Raw genomic sequence first — 16,146 nt, 5'->3', positions numbered from 1 at the left:
GATGATGCAATTCAATGCTTAGCAGGAGTCTTTTGCTGAGGAAATGGCTAGGCATAAAGCTACATTCGAGCAACAGAGATGGGAAATGGATGCTAGAAGTGAAGAGATCAGGCGACGGAAGGAGGAGGCCAACCGACGACATTGCGAGGCAGCACTTGCTTTAGAAGCAGCTACTCAATTGTCCTACGACAATGCCCAAATCGTGGCACGAGCAGCCGCCCAGGGAGCAAGAAATAATAACGCTGGTCAGAAGTCCCTTGCTGGCAGAGCCAATGCTTGAGGGCCAGACAGAAGTAGAAGCAATCACACTGGCGGGGCAGATGATGGGGTCCGCTCTGGGACTGCATCGACGCAAAGGGAGAATTCTAGAACCCTTTCCAGAAGCCACCAGTCAGAAACTTCTAGATCAGGAAGTTGCCGGTCGGGTAGTAAGAAGACTCCGCCCGGGCATAACCAGACTGGAACTCCTCGAGACAAGAAAACTTCACAGTATAAAGATGGGTATGGTCGGGATGAGGCTGATAGTCATAAAACTGACTAGTCAAAAGAAAAAGAAGGCAACGACCAACAAGAAGGAGGAAAGGACCGCCCGGGCCGTGCCGAGAAGCCGCCACTGCATCCTGGCCAGCAGCGTAGTAGGAGAGAGCAGGTCCCGTGTAGTAAGCCCTCTAAAATTGAAGAGTACGATGTTCGATCGGCTAGGAGAACATGCTTCCCCGAAGGATCTAAGGGATGTTATCACCAACAAGAGGAAGACCATCTTGGTCGAAGGGCAAGATCTGACCAGCCTTACCGATCAAGTAGAAATACTTGACAACACTGCACCAGATGGAAATGCCCGACCGGGAGGTCAAAATTTTGGAGCCTCGTCAGTTGCACCAGCCATCCAAGCCCAACTTGACACGCTAACAGCTACAGTGCAGGGTTTATCTAAACAACCTTCCGGGATAGATGCAGTAGACCACAGGAGTGGCAGTCCATTTTGTGCCCGAATCAGAGCAGCCCAGCCACCGTCAAAATATAAAGCACCAGTGCTACCAGTGTATATAGAAAAAGCATATCCCATCATACATGTTGGGAAATTTGAGGACCAGATGGAACTGCTCAGGGTAAGTGATGATTATCGGTGTAGAGTCTTCCCGACTACGTTGTCTGATACTGCCCAGGAATGGTATTGGAAGTTTAAGTCGAATTCCATTACCTCATGGGAAGCATTCAGGAAGGAGTTTTGTAGACAATTCAGTGCTGCCCAAACTCTACCAGTTTATGCCAATCACTTGGCAGATATCAAACAAGGAAATGATGAATCTCTAAAGAATTATATACAGAGAATCATGAGATAGGCCAACAGAGCAACTGCTGTAGGAGACAAGGGGAAGATGGTTGCCATATCCTCTGGAATCACTTACTAGAGCCCTTTGTGGGATAGTATACGTAGAAATCCAATTTCAACACTTCAACAATTTCTTGACTGAGTGGACAAGTATATGAAATTGGATGATGTAATCGAGAAAGTGGAGAAGGGCATAAACAATCCGGGCAGATCAGCTGACCCTCCTAAGAATGGTGGAAACGGTCAAAATGGTGGAAAGAAACGTGGGAATAATGGGTCTGACCACCATGAAGAAAAGAAGGCTAAGTCGAGTTCAAACGAAAAGCCAACCAAGTATGAACCTCAGTTCACTAATTACAACACTCTCTCGGCCAGCCCGGCGGAAATATATCTCGCTAGTCATGAGAAGGTTCTGATGGACCCAAAACGGGTATGTTTAAATATTTATACTCGCAAGCGCACGAATCGTATTTATAGAATAGTTTTCGTGTAAGCACGAGGTCGAACCCAAAGGAGTTGTCTAAAATAAAATAGAAAACTATTTTAAATCAAAAGTAATAAATTCTAACCTAGCTCCAAAGATTGATGAATTTTAATATTATGAACATAAAATAAAAGATTGAAAATAAAGCCATTTAAGAGAATAAAAATAAAGCAATAATGAGTTGACAATAAGTGTTAAAAGAAAAGATTATTAAGATACTAGAATCCACAAAATGTAAGTTTAATAATATTTATTAGTATATTGATTCCCAAGTTTTAGTGATAGTTAAAATAATTTAAACTATCATTTTCCAAAAAGATTTATAATTTTAAACACAAATTTCTTATAAAAAGGTAGGATTTTTCTTCACTTTTCAAAATTATAATTTCAAAGCATTTAGTGTAAATCAATCTAATGAAATAACAAATAAATCAATGAACATTATTTATAAGGCAAAACATAATATTTTTGTTCTAAGCATGGATGTGTACAATTTAATGACACATCTTACACAAAGAATATTATGTTTATGCACTAATGAAGAACAAAGTGTAAATATGTTCTAACAATCTAAAATACATGATATTTAAGATGAAAGAAATATAAGAAGAAGAAAAATCCATAGACTTTGTTGCATTACAAGGGAAATCAACATACAACATAAATATTACCTAGTTACAAGTTGCTTCATCATGATCTTAATAATCTTATGAAAAAGATTAGAAGCACATAACTAGAGTAGAAATTACAAAATAAATGACATACATACTTGCAAAATGCTCTTGAAAAACCCAAATGGAAGAGAGAATGGTAGATAGAAAATGAGAGAAAAAGATGGTAACCAAAACATTAAGCACCCCAAAATGGTCTTCAAAACCCTTATTTATAGCCAAAATGAGATTATTAAAATAATCAATTTAAATTAAGTAAATTGATTAAATTAATAATAATATGGTAAATAGGGGTAAATTGTAGGAGTGATGATGATTTTGGGGTAAAAAGTGTGTAGAAAATGGGTAAAAAGGTGGCATTTTAGACAAGGGGACAATGAGCACATTTATGGGCTCAAGGGGTGTTTGAGGGCAGGCGGCTGGGCTGTTTGTGCCAGGCGTGGAGCTGCTGGGCCGTACGGACGGGCTGGGGCAAGGCTGGGCCAACGTGCTGCAGCTGAGGAAATGGCCAGGCGGGCCGGGCCTGGTGCAGAAGAGAAAGCCCACGTTTTGGGCTGAAGGCTGGCCCAAACTGAATTGAAGGCTTGGCTGGGGTTGTAACGTGGAGAGGATGATGAATTGAATTGAGGCTGCTGGGTATTATAGAAGCCGAATGCTGAGAAGGACAGCTGGCGTGGCTGGGCGATTGAAGGAGAGGCTTGGGCATTAGTGTATATATGCTGAAGGAGGAATGCACCAAGAGGCATGGGGACTTTGGGCCGTACAGTAGGCAGGCGTGGGCCATGGTGGGCCGGCTGGAGCATGGGCAGGAGGCACGGGCCTGGGCTGAATATGTTACAAAAATGCCATAATTTCTTTGTTTCTTCCTCAAAAATGCCACAAATGAAATAATTCTCCTACAAAATAAATTATAAACTAAATTAAAATTAAATATTTTCATTAATAAAATATACCATAAAACTCCCATGAAAACATTAATTAAAATTTAATTTACATAACATTCTCTTTTCAATAAAATCAAATTTTTAACATTCAAACTAACAATACTAATTTTAACTAATTCAATTACAACATAACACAATAAAATAACTATAAAAACATATAAAAATCTAGAAAACTACAATAAGACTAATAAATTAAAAATTACATAAAAATTTAATAAGTTATTTAAAAACTCAAGAATTAAGCAACAATTAGCATATAAAATATGGTAAAATAACTCTAATTTGTAGAGTTATCAGGTTCCCTACAAAAGACCTCCACCCATCAGGAAAGAGACGAGTAAGAGAGACATGAATAAGTTTTGTCATTTCCATGGAGATTATGGTCACGACATGAATGAATGCAATCACCTCAAGGACGAGATATAATTTCTTCTCCAGTTGGGCAAGCTGAAAAAGTACCGGGCAGAGAAACCCCAAGGAGAAGGAGGCAACAACAATCTTGGGTTCAAACAACAGCGATCTCCACCCTTGCAACTCACGCCTGTGGACTTTACCTTAGACACTATATGTGGAGGTCCACACTTGGCTGGGGATAGTAACAAAGCAAGGGAGAGGTATGCTCAGACACTTCGACATGGGCTGGAGTGCTAGGATAAGATTGGGTGAACGGAGCTTGATCAGGAACCACTAGAATGGCGAGTGTCTATGGATATATTATCACTAAATACCACTTTCAGAGTGGTAGCTTCATTTCGAGTTGTTTAACTTTTTATTTAAGTTTGGTTTATGAGCTGGTTATTTGCTGACCAGTCATTTATTTTTGAATAATTTTTGTTGTTTAAGACTCGTTATTAGACATGTTTTGTCCTTTTTTAATTTGCGAGTAATACAAGAGACTATGCATAGCATGGTCAATTCTTGCTACAAATATGTATGTGTGTTAATTATTCGAATAGTGCTCAACTGGTCGGTAAAATCAAGCAGTGTTCAACTACTTGAATATTTCCCATATATCCTATGTGTTTCGCGAGTAATTAACTGCTCGAACAGATTCAGTCAAGTAGCAAGTGACCAAGGATCTTTCAACCCTTAATCACTTGGGGGGCACATGGGGTATACTGGTATATAATTTAACACAGGCAATAAGAGCACGAGTTAAGATATTTTTTTTAGGCTGACTTGTAAATTTTCGAAGTCAAAAAAGACCATTAAACTAATTTGTTTGACAAAGCTTAAGTAACTTGGAATTTTTCAAAAATTCACGTTAGAAGAAAATATTCATGTGAAAATAAACATTATGCCCATAAAATGTTAGAGCAATAAGAGTGTGATAAAGTATACTTAGTAGGGACTTATGAAATGTCTAGAATTTTTAAGTTAGAAAACTAAGTACTCATGCGAAAAGTAAAGTATAAATGCCAACAACTTGGCCGTATGAGAAAAATATCAAGGCTGCTAAGCAGCAATTGTCTTCACAAAAGTATAAGAAAAAGAAAAGAGCAAACTACTAGCCAGGTACAACGTTTTGCTGGTCAGGTGCAAAGTTTCCCTGGTCGGGAGAACAGATACAACTTCCCTGGCGGCTGAGCATGCATCACTGGTCGAGTAGAAACTCTGTGGTTGGATAGGATGCTCTCTGGTCGGCTAAGAGTGTCTACTGGTTGGGCAAACTAGTCTCTAGCTAGTCAACACCGTCGTCAACATCCAGGACCTCCTCTGGTCGGAATGATAGAGCAGGAAAGACAAGCACAATGCCAGCTGGAAGAGTTGCCTCCTCAGTGACCTTGGTTTCGCATTTGGCGAGTTCTTCAACCTTTGCTTCTTCAGAGAGAAATTCGAGGTTGAGAGGCTAGTTTAACTTCCAAATCTGATAGAAGCTGCTGAAGCAGATTTTTTCATAATGAGCCAGATCAGCTTCCTTGTTCTGTTTCAGCTCTTCAATCTCTTGAATATTTTTCTCCTGATGGTCGGTTAATGTCTTGATGGTTCGGATGTGCTTGTGGTTCTCATCAGTTAAATCCTTCAAGATTCTATCCCCGTCAGCAATCGTTTTCTCTGCATGCTCCGTCTTCTCTTGAAGATCTTTCTCAGACTTGGTTAGGTTTTCAATCTTCGCATGAGATTCCACCAATTGATCATTCACGACTTTAATTAGCTCTTTATAGTCTACTGCTCGGTGTTGAGCATGACTGATAGTGATAAGTCCTGAAATAAATAATTGAAAACTATTTAGAATAAGAACAATTAATAAGAAATTGTGAGCTCTTGATGATAATATGCTTACACTCATTATTTGAGCAAGGCCTCTCTGCAGGACAACTTCAACACTATGCTGGGGTAAAGTCTCAAAGATTTGAGTTGTTGTTGCATGATGAAGAGTGTGGTCTAATAACTCTTTTCCATATTCACCAGCAATGCAAAGGGGCTCACTTAAGTCAGCTGGTCGGGTAGTTTTTAAGCTAGTTGAAGGAGGAATAGATGGAGGAGCCAATCGTGGGATAGCGATAGGCTGGTCAGATGATCTCCCCTGGCTGGTTGGTACAATCTTCGCAACCTTGTTCAGAGGGTTTGAGCTACTACATTCACCGGGTTTCCTCTTTTGGGCAGAGGAAGTGTTGAATTGCTTAAACATGTCTGGATTTGCAAAGAATTGAAGCGCAAAACTGGTCAGTGGAAATGAGAGATAGATATAAGTAAATGAAATTTTACTATGACCACATGACTTTATAGATTTCACACAATCATTCTAAAAAAATCTATCTATAACAAGAAAAACTATGGTTACTATTAGTAGAAAAGCCTGAGTTCAGAATTTCATCGAGAATGTCGTCTTCATCTTTAGCCGATGCACTGTCTTCTTTAAAGAGTTCAATATTTTTTCTTTTCCTAGGCCTGGTAGGAAAGGCATGTCTACAAGGATCCAGAGAAACTCGTTCCCTAATAATAAGATCACCTAGTCGGCGTGACTGGGGAGATGGTTCAGGAAGAAACTGGTCAATCATTACTTCGGTATCAGCATTTGACTGGTCGGTTGTGTTTGCTTCTTCAGTAGTACTGCCTTCTATGATGTTTTGATTGTTTGGTAACAACCCCACCAATTGAAGATTCTCCAAGGTGACCAACTGCTGAACATCCTTCTCTTCAATGGGCATGTTAGTGAGATCCTCTGTCCGGGAATGCATTTCCTTGGTTGGGAGAGGTTGATCAAAAGGGCTTGCATGTGTAAAAGCCAAGTTGTTGGCTTTGATGTCTAGAGTAAGAAAGTATTTCGTATAATACTTTCTAGGATTCGATTTATGGGCAATGCCATGAAGGTACTTCACCCTTTTTTGCCTATGAAAGAGGTGGAAAAAACATGTATTCTTGTGGTTGGGGTTAGTCCTAAGATCAAACAAATAGTGTACCTCATGAGGAGTAGGTGGGTTTCAGCCCTGGAAGTGGTAGAGAATGTATAGAGCAGACAATGCTTGAATTCCATTTGGAGCTATCTAGAAGGGAGAGACATTGAAGTAATCAACTACTGACCGAAAGAAAGAATGCAGAGGGATAGTAGCTCCTGCATAAACATGGTATCTAGACCAGGCGCAATAAGCTCCACCAGGATTATTAGCTCTCTAGTGAGGCCGCGAACATATCACATTAACTCCTTCAAGACCCAAAGTTTGAATATGCTTATCAAACATTTTGGAGTTTAGCTTAGAAGGTTTAGCTACAAACCTGGAAGGCACACGATCTTCTTCTTTCCTCAACTTAAGTGTAGCTGATTGTTGAATCTCAGTTGTAAAAGTCTAGGTAGCCTTTTTCCTGGGTTTACCAACTTTCTGGACCTGGTGAGGAGGCCTTGAAGAAGCTTCAGTTTGAGCTACTTTTGCCAAATGTTCTCTAGCTATTGGATCGTGTTCCACTACCTTTTGTGTCGCTTCGAGCTACTTGAGGATCTTGGTCTTGGGGAAGTCGATTGGATTTTTTTACTCTCATTGGCGAATCTTGACACTGATTGTTGAGAAACTGCTCCTCGTGAAGGAAGTATAGAGACGACCGAGGAAGGATTTTCTTGAGACGACGAAGGCAATCCTCGGGAGTACGGTTGCTAGGAGATTTGGATGAAGAATCGCTACAATATTTTTTACTGCCCAGATAAAAATGTATGAGAGCAACAATAATAATGAGAAATTTTTGGTGCCCAAATGCATGAACCTTAAAGTTTTTGTACAAGCCCGAGAGCTTAAAATCATGCAAAACCGAGCGGATAGGGGGCGTGTCTGAGCGGTAGTAGTGTGTTCGAGCAGCTTAGGTGCATGTGTCCGAGCAGATTGGTGCGTGACCGAGTGGCTAGGATGAGTGTCCAAGCGGCTAAGGAGCGTGTCTGAGCAGATGGGTGTGTGTCCGAGCAGCTAGGCGAGCGTCCGAGAAGCTGGGTGTGTGTCTGAGTGGCTAGGCGAGCGTCCGAGCAGCTGGGTGCGTGTCCAAGCGGTTACGGAGTGCTGCCAAGAAGATATTTGGGTTCCAAGGAGCTAAAGGTGTCCTAACGACTATGAACTAAGTGGATTCCGACCGACCAAGAGGTATGGGGCATAACAACGAGCATGAACATATTTTCCTAATCTTGGGGTGTGCAAACTGTTGGGGTTTTATGCCCTAATTAAAACCCAAATTCTTTTTAATCTCATTTTATTATCAATAAAAGAATAGAAATCATTTTTTGACTTGGTCAATCACTTTGCTCACATGTTTTATTTTCATGATTATTTGTTTAATATAAACTTCTATTAAATCCCGAGCATATAGCTAATCTTATTTATAGTGACGTAATCACAGTGGAATATAAATATGATTATACGTTCAAAATAAGTTAGTCCTAAGATTAGTCAGTGCACAGGATTTACACTGACTTGCCAATCTACGATATGATCTATTTACACATTACAGTGTTATGTTCTTTCCAGAACATTAGCAAAGTAGATAAGATCAGATGTATTTGTTACATCGGACATGACTGATATTGACAGTTGATAAGATAAGTAAACATACTGTTATTATCTATTCTAGTCATATCATATAGTTGACCATAGGTCAATTCAATCTCAATTCTGAGTGGTTAGTATTCCAACTGATTGTATTATTTGAGTTCTTTGACTTGTTCGTTACCAGCTTACCCTACGGACTAGCCCATACTTATATCTTGGGAACTCGGTAGTATAATTGAGTGGGAGTGTTAATCATAGATATGAACATCTATAGCTTCTGATGAAGAAGTGAAACGATGGTTTCCTTTTAGTTTGGTTCAAGGTATTAAATGATAGAGATCTCGTTTCAGTAATTAAATTAGTTTACTAAAATATCATTTACAAGGAATTAAGTGTTTTAAGGATAAAATACAATGAGGGGTAAAAATGTATGTTAGTCCTATCTCATTGTAGACCGTCTATAGAGGATTGAGTGACAATTATGGTTGTAACAATGGATAATTAATAATATATCTATATTTGTTATAGAGCATTCTATGAATTCAAGAGTGCAATTCCAAGTTTATAGTAGAGTCACGAGGAATTAATAAGTTAGTAAATTTATTTGTTAGATTTATGATAACTTATTGGATCTTGATTTCATAGGCCCATGGTCCCTATTGTACCTTGGATAAAATCATTTGGATAGTCTCAATTAATTGATTTAATCATCAATTAGAATTATCAAAGTTGACCAGGTCAATTTTGGATAGTTTCACAGAGTTGTGTAATTTTGAGAAGAAAAGAGAAATTATGGCAGATTTATTAATTAAGATAAATTGGTATCTAAATTAATAAATAAGTTTAAATCAAGGTTCAAATTATAAATAATTAATTTGATAAAGGATTTAAATAATTATTTAATTAATTAAATCAATAGAACATAATACAGGCCTTGATTTTAAGTCTAATGGGCTTATAATCAAATGGGAAATTTCACGGGCCTAAAGCCCATGATAATTTAGACCGAGGGCTTCAAAATGGCTATTATTTTATTGATTTTTTAATTAAATTAAATGGCCTAATTGAGTCTATAAAAGGAGTTCTTAGAGAGAAGTCAAAACATAAGTTTGATCACTGGTTTTCTTATAGTTTTAGATTCTCTCTAAACACAAGTCATTTTCTAAGTCTCTTTGTTATTTTCTCTTCTTCTCTCTATATCTATCTCATGTGTTGAGAATTGCCCACACTAGTCTAGGTGGTTCTAAGGATACATTGGAAGATTGTGAAGAAAATAGAAGATCGGTTCAGTTTCTTGATAATACTCTGCGACAGAGAGGATACAAGAGTTAGGGAAACTGAAGGAAGGACTGTTTCATTCCGCTGTGTATACTGTAAGTATTCTATTCATTATTTCTCTTTGAATTCAATTTTAGAAACATGTTTTAGGTTATCTCGTATTAATTTGTTTAATATTAGATATACATGAAAATAAATAAAGATCTTGTATAAGTTTTCCTAATACAAATAAGATCAAAAAGTGGAATTTCAAGGGTTCAACAAGTCTCAAGAAAATATCAAATGCTCATCTTAAACCCATGAACCCAAAAATACAATGTTGAATGGGAAATCATTTTTTCTTCAAAATTTCATGAAATTGAAGGAATAATTGACTAACCCAAAGCCTAAACTACACAAAATCAGCCATAAAATCTATATTTTACAAAGATTCATCACAAAAATTCCAAGAGTGTATTCCAAAAGGGGGTTTCGGCATATACAAGTTCTAACAAGTTTTTGTGTAGAATTTTAAAGCTTAAAATGCTTGAAAGTAAAGATCAAGAAGATAGAATTTACTCAAATGGGTGGAAGAGCTTTGGGTTTCTTGAGAGCTGCCTTTGAAATTGCTTGGAGAGACATGAAGCCTTGATGAAGAAGTTGGCCACGACAAGGAGGAGTTTTTTTTTTTTTTTTTTTTATATGGTGCTTGTTCTGGTATAAGAGAGTGGGGCAAGAATGGGCTTACTTATAGGAAAGGAGGGAGTCCTCAACTCCTCATTTTCGTGTATCATATTATCCTACTTTCTGGGAAATTAGTAACTGCCCTTTTAGTGGTCTGAAAAATTTAATTGTACCTTTATTTGAAAAAGGCGAGAGAGTGCCAAAGGTCATTTTTGAAATTTTAAGACACAATAATTATTAAATTCACTGTGGATCTTTGCAAGGAGTTAGAAGAAAAGTTTATCATATGAGAAAATCATATAATAAACGTGAGGGGCAAATGTTATCCCCAAAATTTTGTTCGATGACGTGGCAATCAAATGGGACAGATGGCAATTCATGGTCAGTAAATGACACATTAATAGTCAATAAATGTGTTGACTAAAGAAGTGCAAATGTTGGAAGTTGAATTGCGGAGTTGTGATATAACTGGTCAGGAAATAGATTTACCTGGTCAGAAAGTGATTTGCCTGATCAGGTAAGGTTTTGACCGACCAGTAATGTGTCTTGGCCGACCAGTAATGTGTCTTAACCGACTAGTAATTTGTTTTGGCCAACCAGTAATGTGTTTTGGCCGACCAGTCACTTCAGTAATGTGTTTTGGCCGACCAGTCACTTCAGTAATGTGATATAGCTGACCAACTACATCAAAGAATATTTTTGTTTGGTCAGGGAGAAGTTTCACCCGACCAGACGCACGGATTGGCCGACCGGTCATCTCGGAGAGGGACTCACCCGACCAGACATGTAGTTCATCCGACCAGTCTTCTCAGAAATAGGTTTCATCCGACTAGCTATGTCAAATTGAAGGAGTAGTCGACCGGATGTATCAGAATCTCTGGAGTTAACTGTTCAGTGACTTCTTTAAAGAATCTCAGTAACAACTTCAACCTAAAACGTTTGTAACTACCGCGCGAATTTCTCAGATATCTCAAAGTTATAGCTATATTGTTGTGATTTGAATTTGTTTATTATTTATTAATTAAAATTGGTTGAAACAATCAAAGACCCCGTCAAAACGGTATATTTTTCATGTACGATCCATGAGCCTATAAATAAAGGGCTCGTGACACCATTTTAAGGGATCTAATCTTTTTGAAGACTTTTAGACTGTAATGCCCCAAATTTCCTAATAAGGTTTATGACCTTGATTAGGAGGCCGGGAGGGCCATAATTGATTTATTATTATTATTATTATTATTATTATGATATTTAATGATTATATGCATGTTTATGTGAATTATTTTATTATATGATGGTAAATGCATGCATATGGGTTCATTTTTAATTATAAGGGCATTTTGGTAATTTGGCCCGTTGAGGGCGTGATTGTGTATTTTCATGCATGTGGGTGAATTATAAATAATACCACATTATATGTGGGTTGGTTCGAGCCATTCGGCATGAGACGATCATGGAATGCAAGTTCTCGGTCTAGTCATAACGGGATTAAGTTCGGGGCTCGGAGTGAGTCTCGGGGTAATTTGGGTGATTAGAACGTTGCTGGGAATTAAAGGGTAACGGGATGTGAATTATTGGTGTTTGATAATATTGAGAATAATGGGAAATGGAGGGTGTTAATTATAATTAACGAGATAGGCGGAAAAGGACGATTTTACCCTCGGGAGTCTTTAGAAGCCTTTATTTGACCTAGGGGCAAAATGGTCTTTTCACCCCTAAGATATATATCAGCCCTTTGTGGTTAGAAAGCTGTAGAAAATGTTAGAGAAAACAGAGCATCCTCATCTTCATTGCTTCTCTCCTTCCCGTACACCATTTCTCCTTCATCTTCCTTTCAATTTTTGAGAGCCAACTTGAGGTATCAAGCTAGGAGAGTAAAGGTGGGGGCTTAGGACTTTGGTTCAATCATTGAAGGGGGTTTAGATCAAGCTTGAGGTAAGGAAATTAAGTCATGAAAATCTTATATACCCTGTTTTTCTATTAAGTTTTCAGTTGAGAATTTTGATGTGTTAGTTGAGAATAATGGAAGTTCTTGAGTTTAGTTACTTGGGTTTTGATGAGGGTCTGGTGTAGATGGGGTTTGGGGGTTGAGTTTTATGTTTTGATGATGTTTGGGATTGGTTTGGAGGTTTGTTTTTCAAGGGAAATCGCAGGGGAGAAGACCAGAGAAGTTTCTGGTCTGCTGATGGCGCCCCAGCGCTAGGCAGGGCTGATTCTGGGGCTCTCTGACTTTGGGGCAGCGCCCCAGCGCCATTAGGCAGTGCCCCAGTGCTAGTGTATTTTCCAGCAAGCATATTTTAGGGCTCGGGAGGACTTTTAAGGCTCGGGGGTTGGTTCCTTGACCCTATTTGGGTAGATTGAGAGTCCCGAGAGTGTGGGATGGATCCCGGAAGTGAGGTTTTAGATTGTAAACCTTTTTATGATTTATTTTATTGATGGGATTCCATATTTGGTTATGACTAGGTGACCGCTGAAGGATCAAAGGATTGATCGTTCTCAAGGGTCGTTCTTTTACTAGTTCTTGCTCGAACCTGAGGTAAGAAAACTGCACCCTGTGTATATGTGACATGCATGGCTATTCTTGGTGCATGTTGGATTGTTAAATATGATGCACGAGAAACATGTGAATAGGGCATGCTTTATATACTGAGTATGATATTGTTCAAAGCTTGAGCCTCTGTGTTCGTGCATGGTCCTAATTGTACTAGTACTTGTTAAGTAAGCATGCTGAATGCCTTGTTTATGGATATTAGATATGTGATATATGTTTGGTGGCATGGCTTACTTGTGTGTGGCACTGAATTATTAGTCAGAATCGGCAATGGTGTTAGATCCATCTGTGAAGCTGTGATTTACTAGTCAAGTTCACAATGGGTTAGACACTGGTCGTGTTTTACTGACCTAAAAGTCAGAAATGGCATAGCGTCATGAACGCCGAGCCAAATGAAGATTAGATCTAATCGATATCAGCGTTGGATGACTCATATGGGGTATTAATGCTGGACCGACCTGAAGGTCGATGAAAATTATAAGCGATTGCCTAGTCTAAGACTAGTTATTCAAAGCCAGGGCATATGGCCCCGGTGACTGTTTGTCACATGGCTAGGAGGGTATGGGACCTCCGAGATGGACTTATTAGTCATCTAATCGGGATGGACTTATCAGTCATCTGATCGAGATGGACTTATCAGTCATCTGACCGGGATAGACTTATCAGTCATCTATCTTTTATCCAGGGCTATCAGCCCGATATGGTTACCGGAACCATAAGTGTTAAATCACTTATCTGATTGAGACTGACTTGATAGTCGTCCATTCAGGAGGGTAGGATTCTTTAACCTGGATACCCATTGCTACGTGGTTTTCTTGCCTGCTTGGCTAGGGCTATATCTGCTAGGCGTGTGCCTTATATTTCGATGACATGTTATAACTGTTCATGAGCATATTAAGTTTTCTTGACGGGCTTCGGCTCACGGGTGCTATGTGGTGCAGGTAAAGGCAAAAGAAAGTTGGACCATCCTTGAGTTGGAGAGCTTAGGTGATGATGTGCGCATATGCAGTTGCTCGTCCACCACGACCGAGGTTTGAAGAGGAACTAGGGTTAAACCCTGTTTTGCCGCATAGAACGGCCTGTTGTAAATATTTTCTTGTAGTAGACTCTGAAATTATAATTTTGGGATCCCAACATATATATGTTAAACGTTCTAATGAAACATTATATCTTATCCAAAAAATTTAATCCCTAAACCGCTAATCATACTTAGTTACACGATTTTGGCCAAATGACTCGATTAGCGAGTTTAGCACTGTTTACAAGGCACACTGTAACGGTCCCTAGAGAATAGGGCGTTACATAGACTCTCTAATTTTGAGACTTTAGGACTGTGACTTGGGACAATCTTGGAGCATTTTCTAAGAGAGCTTAGAGAGAAAAAGCTTGTATTCTTTAGAGAGAAACCTTGTATTTTTCTACTTATACTTAAGAAACTTAGTTGGCTCAGGTTCATCTAATCTTAAGTGTAGGCTACATGTATCACAACTCCAAGTGGATTAGGCTATTACCAACAAATTGGGGCTGAACCACTATAAAATTACTTGTGTTATTTATTTTCTATTCATGGTTTATTGTCGTTTTTGCGTCTACTCGCAGTTGGCCAAAATCGTGGTCAACAAAAACCTAATTACCAGACAAGCCATACAGGTACTTTCGTCCAACCTGCAACCTATGTCTATATAATGATAGCATATTCAATTATCACCTTTCAAATTTTGAATCAAAATCATTAAATCAAGCAAATATTGATCAAGTATTTACTAGCATTAAACACACATTATATAGATTAGAATAGAGAAGAAAAATCAATAGAACATCGTAATTCAATTAGATAGAAATCCAAGTGACTACATTAAACCCTAAATAAAAATTGTTTAGTTCATATTAGACATGAATGAATCACTAAAATAATAATTAAAGAACATAAGATTCATAAATTTAAAGAAGAAAGAAAAATATAAAACTGCAGAATTACTAGCCTAAGAAACAAAATTAGTCTCTAAAAATGTAATTAAAAACTGACCTAATGACTTAATTAAACCCTAAACACAAATTTATAGTAAAAAATTAATAGAATCTATTTTTTTCCATGTGCGGGCCGCGACTTGGCCTTCTCTGGGTCGCGGCCCGTGTCTGTTTTGGGGCCCTTCTCTTTCGTATAATGGCTTCAGGCGCCGCGACTCAAGAATCTCAAGTCGCGGCCCGTGTCTGAGTTTCCCCTTAGCTGAGCCTCTGTTTCCCTCTTGAGTCGCGACTTGTAAGCCCAAGTCGCGACATTAATTCCTTCCAGCAAGCATATGTGCCTCTGACTTCCCCTTGAGTCGCGACTCATAAGTCCAAGTCACGACTTTAATTTAATTTTTTCTCAGATTAGATCTTTCAGCTCATCTCTTCATCAAAAATCGTCCTTTAAGCATCCTTAGTATCATTTTTAGTCCAATAACTGCTAAGAGCCTCATTTTTCCACCATTTTCGCTTCTTTTTGCCTTTTTCTCGTGATTCATCACACCAACTTACAACAAAGACAAACAAAAGCATAATCTTGCACAAAACACACATAAAAACTCAAGATTACAACAAAAACACCTTCTAAAATGACCCTAAAATGAAGTTATCAACGACCATGGCGCACCACTATTGACCAGCTCTATCGGCAATCCTTCACCCACCTCAGCCATAAACGGTCCGCCTCTGTCAAGCTCAATACATAACCCTCCACTCAGCTCAATCGGGAATGGAAATCAACCTCTGTCAAGCTTTTTCAAACACGGTGCTCCTATTTCGGCACCAAATCAATCTTCCAAACAAGATTCTCAAGATCATCTTGTTCACGAAGATGCAACAAGCCCTTATTTCTTGGGCTTTGGTGACCACCCAGGTCTCATCCTCACCTCTCCTCCACTCACAGAACATTCAGGGTTGACAAAGAGATTTTTGAATCTCAATTGGAGTCGAGAACAAAGTCCCCTTCATTAATGGCACCCTTCTTCAACCTTCAGCCGATGACCCTCTGTTAAATTCTTGGCTTAGATGCAATCACATGGTAATTGTAGTGTCCCAAAACTCCTAATGAGATTAAGTACTTGAATTAGTGTGTCCGGAGGTCACGTGGGGTAACTATGTGAATATTATTATATAATTGAGTCTGCATGATTATGTGTATTAAATGTGTTTAAAGATCCACTTTTATTAAAGAGATGTATTTTCGTAATTTTGATCTGTTGATGGTATATTTGTATTTTGTGTGCTATA

Source organism: Humulus lupulus, chromosome 5 (genome assembly GCF_963169125.1).
Source record: "Humulus lupulus chromosome 5, drHumLupu1.1, whole genome shotgun sequence".
Taxonomy (NCBI): Eukaryota; Viridiplantae; Streptophyta; class Magnoliopsida; order Rosales; family Cannabaceae; genus Humulus; species Humulus lupulus.
The sequence above is the reverse complement of the archived record's forward strand: the minus strand, read 5'-3'. Positions refer to the sequence as shown.